The following is a 9131-nucleotide window of genomic DNA, read 5'->3' on the forward strand; positions in this document are numbered from 1 at the left end:
TCACCACATTCCCACAGTCATTTCTACCTCCCATGCACGCTCTATCACAACCTTCCGTAACCTCTCCAACCCTATACCCATTCACCCAGCCCCCGCTTCCCCAGTCCCACTAACAGGAGCTCTGTGGAACGCTCACTCTGTCTGCAACAAGCTTTCCTACATCCATGATCTTTTTGTCACTACCAAACTTTCCTTCCTCGCCATCACCGAAACCTGGTTCACCCCTTCTGACACAGCCTCTCCTGCTGCACTTTCGTATGGCGGCTTCCACCTTTCTCACACCCCCCGCCCCAGCAGCAAACATGGTGGAGGAGTTGGTTTTCTCCTGTCAGATACCTGCTCCTTCACCCCAATCCCACTGCCACCCTCTGTTACCCTCCCTTCCTTTGAGGTGCACTCTGTGCGCATCTACTCCCCCTCCAACCTCCAACTGGCTGTTTTCTACCGCCCCCCAGGGCCAGCCACCACCTTCTTTGACCACTTCACCACCTGGTTACTTCATTTCCTTTCCGCGGACATCCCTACTATCATCATGGGCGACTTCAACATCCCCATTGACACTTCCCTCTCAGCTGCCACTAAACTTCTATCTCTCACTTCCTCCTTCGGCCTCACTCAATGGTCTTCTACATCCACCCATAAAGATGGCCACACACTGGACCTCATCTTCACCCGCCTCTGCTCCCTATCTAACCTCTCTAACTCACCTCTCCCTCTCTCTGACCACAACCTGCTCACATTCTCTTCCCTCTTCACTCCATGTCTACAATCCCCACCCCACAAACTTTCACACCCTCGCAGGAATCTTAAACACCTTGACCTACACTCATTCTCTGAATCCCTCCTCCCTCTCACAGATATAAGTTCCTTACACAATGCAGATGACGCTGCTGCTCTATATAACACCACAATAGCTGTAGCTTTGGAATCCGCTGCCCCACTTACACATACCAAAACTCGCAAAATCAACAGACAGCCCTGGCACACCAGCCTGACCAAAGAGCTGAGGCGAGCTTCCAGGGCTGCAGAGCGCAGATGGAAAAGATCCCACTCCAACGAGCACTTCATCGCATTCAAACAGTCCCTCACTACTTTCAAGACCACACTCGCCACAGCTAAACAAACCTACTTCTCATCTCTCATATCCTCCCTGTCTCACAACCCTAAACAGTTATTCAACACCTTCAATTCTCTCCTCTGCCCCCCAGCACCTCCTCCCTCCCCACTCATCTCAGCTGAAGACTTTGCCTCATTTTTCAAGCAGAAAATTGATAACATTAGGGACAGTTTTGGTCAACAACCCCCAGAGCCCTTCCTCCTGACTTCCCAGCCCTCCACCTTCAAAACCAACTTCTCCACCATTACAGAAGATCGACTCTCCACTCTACTCTCAAGATCACATCTCACCACCTGTGCACTCGACCCAATCCCATCCGACTTCATACCAAACCTCACCACAGTCTTCATCCCAACCCTAACCCATCTCTTCAACCTATCACTAACAACTGGTGTTTTCCCCTCAAGCTTTAAACATGCCTCCATCACACCTATCCTCAAAAAGCCCTCTCTTGACCCATCCTCTGTATCTAGCTATCGCCCTATAATCACTTCTCCCCTTCGCCTCCAAGCTACTGGAACAACACGTCTACCTTGAACTGTCCTCCCATCTCTCTTCTTGCTCCCTCTTCGACCGCTTACAATCTGGCTTCCGGTCACACCACTCCACTGAAACTGCCCTTACTAAGGTCACCAATGACCTCTTAACCGCCAAGAGCAAGCGACACTACTCTGTCCTCCTCCTCCTGGACCTGTCGGCTGCCTTTGACACAGTGGACCATTCCTTATTATTACAGACCCTCTCATCCCTCGGCATCACAGACTTGGCCCTATCCTGGATCTCATCATACCTAACAGACCGGACATTCAGCGTCTCCCACTCACACACCACCTCCTCACCTCGCCCCCTATCTGTCGGAGTCCCACAAGGTTCAGTCCTTGGGCCCCTGCTGTTCTCTATTTACACCTTTGGCCTGAGACAGCTCATAGAATCTCATGGCTTTCAGTATCATCTTTATGCTGATGACACACAGATCTACATCTCTGGACCAGATATCACCTCCCTACTAAACAGAATCCCTCAATGTCTGTCCACTATTTCATCCTTCTCCGCTAGATTTCTGAAACTCAACATGGACAAAACAGAATTCATCATCTTTCCCCCATCTCACGTGACCCCCCCTACGAACCTATCAATTACAGTAAATGACTGCCCACTCTCCCCAGTCCCACAAGCTCGCTGCCTCGGAGTAATCCTTGACGCTGATCTCTCCTTCAAACCACATATCCATGCCCTTTCCACTTCCTGCCGACTTCAACTCAAAAATATTTCACGAATCCGTTCATTCCTCACCCAAGAATCTGCAAAAACCCTAGTCCATGCCCTCATCATCTCTCGCCTTGACTACTGCAACCTCATGCTCTGTGGCCTCCCCTCAAACACTCTCGCACCCCTCCAATCTATTCTAAACTCTGCTGCCCGACTAATCCACCTGTCCCCCCGCTATTCCCCAGCTTCTCCCCTCTGTCAATCCCTTCACTGGCTCCCAATTGCCCAGAGACTCCATTACAAAACCCTAACCATGACATACAAAGCCATCCACAACCTGTCTCCTCCATACATCTGTGACCTCGTCTCCCGGTATCTTCCCGCACGCAACCTCCGATCCTCACAAGATCTCCTTCTCTACTCCCCTCTTAGCTCCTCTTCCCACAATCGCATACAAGATTTCTCTCGCGCATCACGCCTACTCTGGAACTCTCTACCACAACATATCAGACTCTCACCTACCATCGAAACCTTCAAAAAGAGCCTGAAGACCCACCTCTTCCGACAAGCCCACAACCTGCAGTAACCACCGATCGACCAAACCGCTGCACGACCAGCTCTACCCTCGCCTACTGTATTATCACCCATCCCTTGAAGATTGTGAGCTCTCGCGGGCAGGGTCCTCTCTCCTCCTGTACCAGTTATGACTTGTATTGTTTAAGATTATTGTACTTGTTTTTATGTATACTCCTCCTTACATGTAAAGCGCCATGGAATAAATGGCGCTATAACAATAAATAATAATAATAATCCTATTCTGACTAATGTGAACGCATTCTTTCAAGCCTTGGGGTTGTTGTATGACGAACCTAATGCTATTGATCAGGCTGAAAAGACCCTGTTGGCATTGAACCAGGGTCGAGATTCTGCAGAGTTGTACTGTCAAAAGTTCCGAAAGTGGGCGGTCCTTACTACCTGGAATGATAATGCCTTGGCTGCTCTCTTTCGGAAGGGTTTGTCAGAAGCCATAAAGGATACTATGGTGGGATTTCCTGTTCCCTCTGGTCTGGACGATTCTATGTCATTAGCCATTCAGGTTGATCGGCGTTTACGTGAACACAGGATTGCACGAGAGGTGTTGCCACCGGTAGAACAGACGTCTGAACCTATGCAATGTGATAGAGTTTTGTCTAAGGCGCAACGTCAGGAGTTCAGAAGGAGTAATAAGCTGTGTTTTTTCTGTGGAGATGCCTCGCATATTATTTCTGTTTGTCCTAAACGAGAGAAACGCTTTGCACACACGTTTTCTGTTGGTGGTGTTCAACCTAAGTTTCTTCTGGCTATTACTCTGATCTGCTCCCTGTCCACATTTTCCGCCAAGGCTTTTGTGGATTCGGGAGCAGCGCTAAACCTAATGGACTTGGATTTTGCTAAACGTTGTGGATTTCCGATGACACCTCTGCAGACGCCTATCCCTTTGAGGGGGATTGACGCTACTCCTTTGGCGAAAAATAAACCTCAGTTTTGGACCCAGGTGGTCATGCGGGTCGCCCCAGACCATCAATAAAATTGCAGATTTTTGGTGTTACATGGTCTGCATGATGCCGTTGTTCTGGGGTTTCCCTGGTTGCAAATTCATAATCCAGTCTTGGATTGGAAATCTGTGTCTGTGGTGAGTTGGGGTTGTCGGTGTGCCTGTAGTGAGGCTCCGTTTTTTTCCACCTCTCCTCAATCGCATGATGTTCCTGACTATTTGGCGGACTTTTATGATGTATTTAGTGAGAATGAGTCTGCGTCCTTGCCTCCTCATAGGAGTTATGACTGTGCAATTTTCCCAAGGGTCGGCTCTTCAATTTATCTGTACCCGAGCACGAGGCTATGCGGTCCTATATTAAGGAGGCATTGGAGAAGTGTCATATTAGATCATCCTCTTCACCCTTAGGTGCCGGGTTTTTTTTTGTGGCCAAAAAGGATGGTTCTTTAAGGCCTTGTATTGATTATCGTGCCCTCAACAAAATTACTATTAAATATCAGTATCCATTACCCCTGATTTCGGATCTATTCTCTGGAGTTAGAGGTGCTTGCTGGTTTACCAAGCTTGACCTCAGGGGGCGTATAATCTTATCCGCATTAAGCAGGGGGATGAATGGAAGACGGCGTTTAATACTCCGGAGGGACATTTTGAGTACCTGGTGATGCCTTTTGGGCTCACTAATGCCCCTTCTGTCTTCCAGTGCTTCATGAACGATATTTTCCGAGACTTTGTCGATAAATTTTTGATTATCTATCTGGATGATATTTTGATCTTCAAGGATTGGGATTCTCATGTGGAACATATTCGGACTATGTTCCAGATCTTGAGGGAGAATTCCCTGTATGTCAAAGGATCGAAATGCCTTTTTGGAGTACAGAGGATTTCATTTTTGGGATTTATTTTGTCTCCATTAACTATTGAAATGGACCTGGCCAAGGTACAGGCCATTTATGATTGGGTTCAGCCCACTTCTTTGAAGGCCCTCCAGAAGTTTTTGGGTTTTGCTAATTTTTATCAGAAATTTATAGCAAAATTTTCTAGTATTGCCAAGCCATTGACTGATCTGACTAAGAAGGGTGCTGATGTGTTGAATTGGTCTCCGGAGGCTGTTGCTTCCTTTCAGGAGCTGAAGTGAAGATTTACCTCCGCCCCGGTTTTGCGGCAACCTGATGTCTCACTCCCGTTCCAGGTAGAGGTGGATGCTTCTGAGATTGGTGCAGGAGCTGTTTTGTCCCAAAAGGATCCTGTAACATCTAAAATGAATCCCTGTGCTTTCTTTTCCCGAAAGTTCTCTCCATCTGAACGTAACTATGATGTGGGGAGTCGGGAACTGTTGGCAATGAAATGGGCATTTGAGGAGTGGAGACATTGGTTAGAGGGAGCTAAACATCAAGTTGTGGTCCTCACTGACCACAAGAATTTGATTTACCTAGAGTCGGCTAAACGCTTGAACCCTAGACAGGCTAGGTGGGCCTTGTTTTTTACACGTTTTGATTTTGTGGTCTCTTTTCTTCCTGGAACTAAGAATGTCAAGGCAGACGCCCTCTCTAGGAGCTTCTTTGCTGATTCTCCTGTGGTGACCAAGCCTGCCACCATCTTAGGCGAAGGGGTAGTTCTTTCTGCCATCTCGCCCGAGTTGAGACTTGCTCTGCAAGAGTTCCAGGAGGACAAACCTGAGCGTTGTCCCAGTGGAAAGTTGTATGTTCCTGACCAGTGGAAGAAGAGAGTGATGTCTGAAGTTCATTGCTCTGCATTGGCTGGTCATCCAGGTATTTTTGGTACTAGAGATCTGGTGCGTCGCTCTTTTTGGTGGCCCACCTTGTCTCATGATGTCAGGAATTTTGTGCAGTCCTGTGGGACTTGCTCCCGGTCTAAATCTTGTTCTCGCTCTAGTGGGTTGTTGATGCCTTTGCCGGTCCCCAGGAGGCTATGGACCCATATTTCAATGGATTTCATCTCTGATATGCTGGTCTCTCAAAGAATGACTGTTATTTGGGTGATTTGTGATAGGTTCTCTAAGATGGTTCATCTTGTACCACTCCCTAAGTTGCCATCTTCCTCTGAGTTGGTGCCCCTGTTTTTGCAACAGGTGGTTCGCTTGCACGGGATTCCTGAGAACATTGTATCTGACAGAGGAGTTCAGTTTGTGTCTAGATTTTGGAGGACTTTCTGTTCCAAGCTGGGAATTCAGTTGTCCTTCTCCTCTGCTTTTCACCCTCAGACCAATGGGCAGACAGAGAGAACAAACCAGACCTTGGAGTCGTATTTGAGATGTTTTTTTTCCGCTGATCAGGATGATTGGGTTTCATTTTTGCCCTTGGCCGAATTTGCTTTAAATAATAGAGCTAGTTCTGCCACTTTGATGTCAACTTTTTTTTGTAACTTTGGGTTTCATCCTCGATTTTCTTCAGGGCAGGTGGAGCCTTCTGCCTGCCCAGGTGTTGACACTGTGGTGGAGAGAATGCACCAAATCTGGGACCAAGTGGTGGATAAGTTATCTCTCTCCCAGTAAAAGGCCCAGCGGTTTTCCAATCGACATAGGACCATTCGTCCCCAGTTTAAGATTGGTGATATGGTGTGGTTATCATCAAAAAATATTGCTATGAAGGTGGCTTCTCCTAAGTTTAAGCCTAGATTTATTGGACCTTACAAGATTTTGGAGATTATTAATCCGGTCTCTTTTCGTTTGGCTCTCCCTGTCGCATTTAAAATCCATAATGTGTTCCATAAGTCCTTGTTGAAGAGGTTTGTTGAACCAGTTGTTCCTGGGGTGGCACCTCCGGACCCTGTATTGGTTGAAGGTAACATGGAATATGAGGTAGAGAAAATACTGGATTCCCGTCTGGCTAGACGGAGACTCCAGTATTTGGTTAAGTGGAAGGGTTATGGTCAGGAGGATAATTCCTGGGTCTCTGCCTCTGATATTCATGCCAAAAGATTGGTGCGTGCCTTTCATCGGGCTCACCCTGATCGCCCTGGTGGCGTGGTTGAGGGTTCGGTGACCCCTCAAGGGGGAGGTACTGTTGTGAGTTCATTTTCCCCTTCGTCACTGAGGTCTGGTGAACTCCCTATTCTGGTAAAGGAAGGTAATGAGCCTGATTATCAGGCACCTGAGCCTAATGATGATGACTGGCTGAGTGGAGTCACGGACTGGATATAAGGCTGCCGACGCCCTTCTGCCCTGCGGGTGATTTCTCTGTGGACTTCTAGGAAACCAGTCTGATTCCTGCTCCTCTAAAGCTAAGTTTTCTGCTTTGCCTTTTAGCATTTGTGTTTTGTTTTTGTTTGCCTTGCTTTTCTGGATTCTGCCATTCCCTGCTGGGGTGAGCTGATTCTTCTTTTGCCTGTTGCTCTGTCTTCAGAATATTCCTGAGTACTGACATAGTCTTTTTGAAGCCTAGCATCTTCAGGGCCTTTCACTGTCAGTCTGTTGGCGCTTATTTTCATAGGGTTTTTCACGGATTGCAGACAGCAGCCTTCCTGTCCTTTCCTATCTAGTTAGACTGAGCAAAGACGGGGCCCAAGCTATCTTTCTGTCTGTGTTGTGTTCTTTCTTGCTTCACCGTCATTATATGTGGGGGGCTGCCTTTTGCTTTGGGGTCTGCTCTGGGGCAGTTTAGATTTCCCTTTCTGTCTTTAGGCTATTTAATTCTCCGGCTGTGATTGAGGGGTCTAGGGCATCGTAGGAACCCCCCACGGCTACTGCTAGTTGTGTTGATAGGTTCAGGGGTCTGCAATCCGATAGCTAGCATTTTTGTTTTTGCCTCCTACGGTGACTCAATCATAACAGCCAGGACTATAATCGTGGCCAGGGACGCTAGAGCATCAGTGTCCAGGCCTTCCCTCACAGAAAAGGAAAGTACACTATTCAGCATAACTGCATCTCCAGGTTCGAGTTCCTCTAGGCACTTCCCAAGTGGAGAAAGCCCCTCTCCGAGGCAACTTCCAATAACTGAGACAGTCCATGGTAACTTGAATGGTTTCTTTACTGACAACTTCACACAGTATATCCACAGTTGGCGCATCATTTCGAACACATCCGTTTTTACATGCTTCCTCAGCTTTCCCTACTTTGCTGATACTTCCACACGGCATGTACCCAGACCAGACCCTCTTAGACTGCTTCCCAGTTTCTTCCTGGCCTAGGCTTGCCATGATGATAATGCCTTCTGCCTGTTTCACCCCAGATTCGAAATCAGCCACCTGGTTTAGTTGCCTCTGGAAATGCTTCTGACCCATCTGTACTGCTCCCTGTGAAGCTACACCATCCTTCTGTTCCTCAGCCCGTCTGACTCCAGCCCTAAGAGCGTCTGCCCAAGCGATGAGTCGCCACATATTAGCTGCTGTTATGGCTCACTGTACCGATGCCCAATAGCTGTGGATAACTGGGACGTCCACTAATTAACATTACTCGGCTGCCGAGCCATCCTGGGCCTATAGCCCATGTGGACTCTTCGGGCACCCTGGCTCTGTCTGAACTAACTTCTTTCTAGCCTAGCCTTACCTTCCGGCAGCCCCTCCTACACTTAACCCTATCTTGCTAATAACTCTATGAACTATAGTGCCCCCCTCTAGTGTCCAAAGGGTGCACTACACTTTCCCTATTTAAAATATAGCATTATACAATGGAACACAACATATTTACAGGAAATGGTAGCACATATAAAAGTGGCAATACCATTGATTCTGGGTGGTAATACATGACGACGTGGCAGTACCACCGGATTACTATAAAAACATTAAGAACTACTAAAGGAGGCAGAGCAAGGAAATAGTATTATTCCATCCCCTTACAATATGGTAATACAAAATGGGATAAAGGAAAATACAAATCATACAAATATACTCAAACAACAGAGGTAAACACTAGAAAGTGGAGGATGGGGTAAAACCAAAGCAGCAGAAGGAAGGGAATTAGCACACACCCAAAATTTTACAACAGTCTCATAAATCCATCAAATGCCTTCTCAAACAACAACCACAAACCACCATCGCCTAACCATGCAGCATGAAGCTACTCTGTCAATGTGTGCTAGCCAGGGTCCAGAATATATAGGAGAGGGGAGAGGCCAACACTGAACAGCTGAGAGCCTTAATGCAGGAAAGCTTCCAAGAGCTCTTAACTGAGCATATTAATCCCCACACTGCTAAAAGAAACATGCACCGCTTAATATGAAGTTGAAGTGCTTCTAAACAGTGTAGGAGTATGAGAAATCATACACTGCGGTCTTCTGGCTCCTCTCTGTCGTGGTAAACCTGTGACAGTACACC

Source organism: Dendrobates tinctorius, unplaced genomic scaffold (assembly GCF_039654945.1).
Source record: "Dendrobates tinctorius isolate UK_male_01 unplaced genomic scaffold, ASM3965494v1 ptg000026l, whole genome shotgun sequence".
Lineage (NCBI taxonomy): Eukaryota > Metazoa > Chordata > Amphibia > Anura > Dendrobatidae > Dendrobates > Dendrobates tinctorius.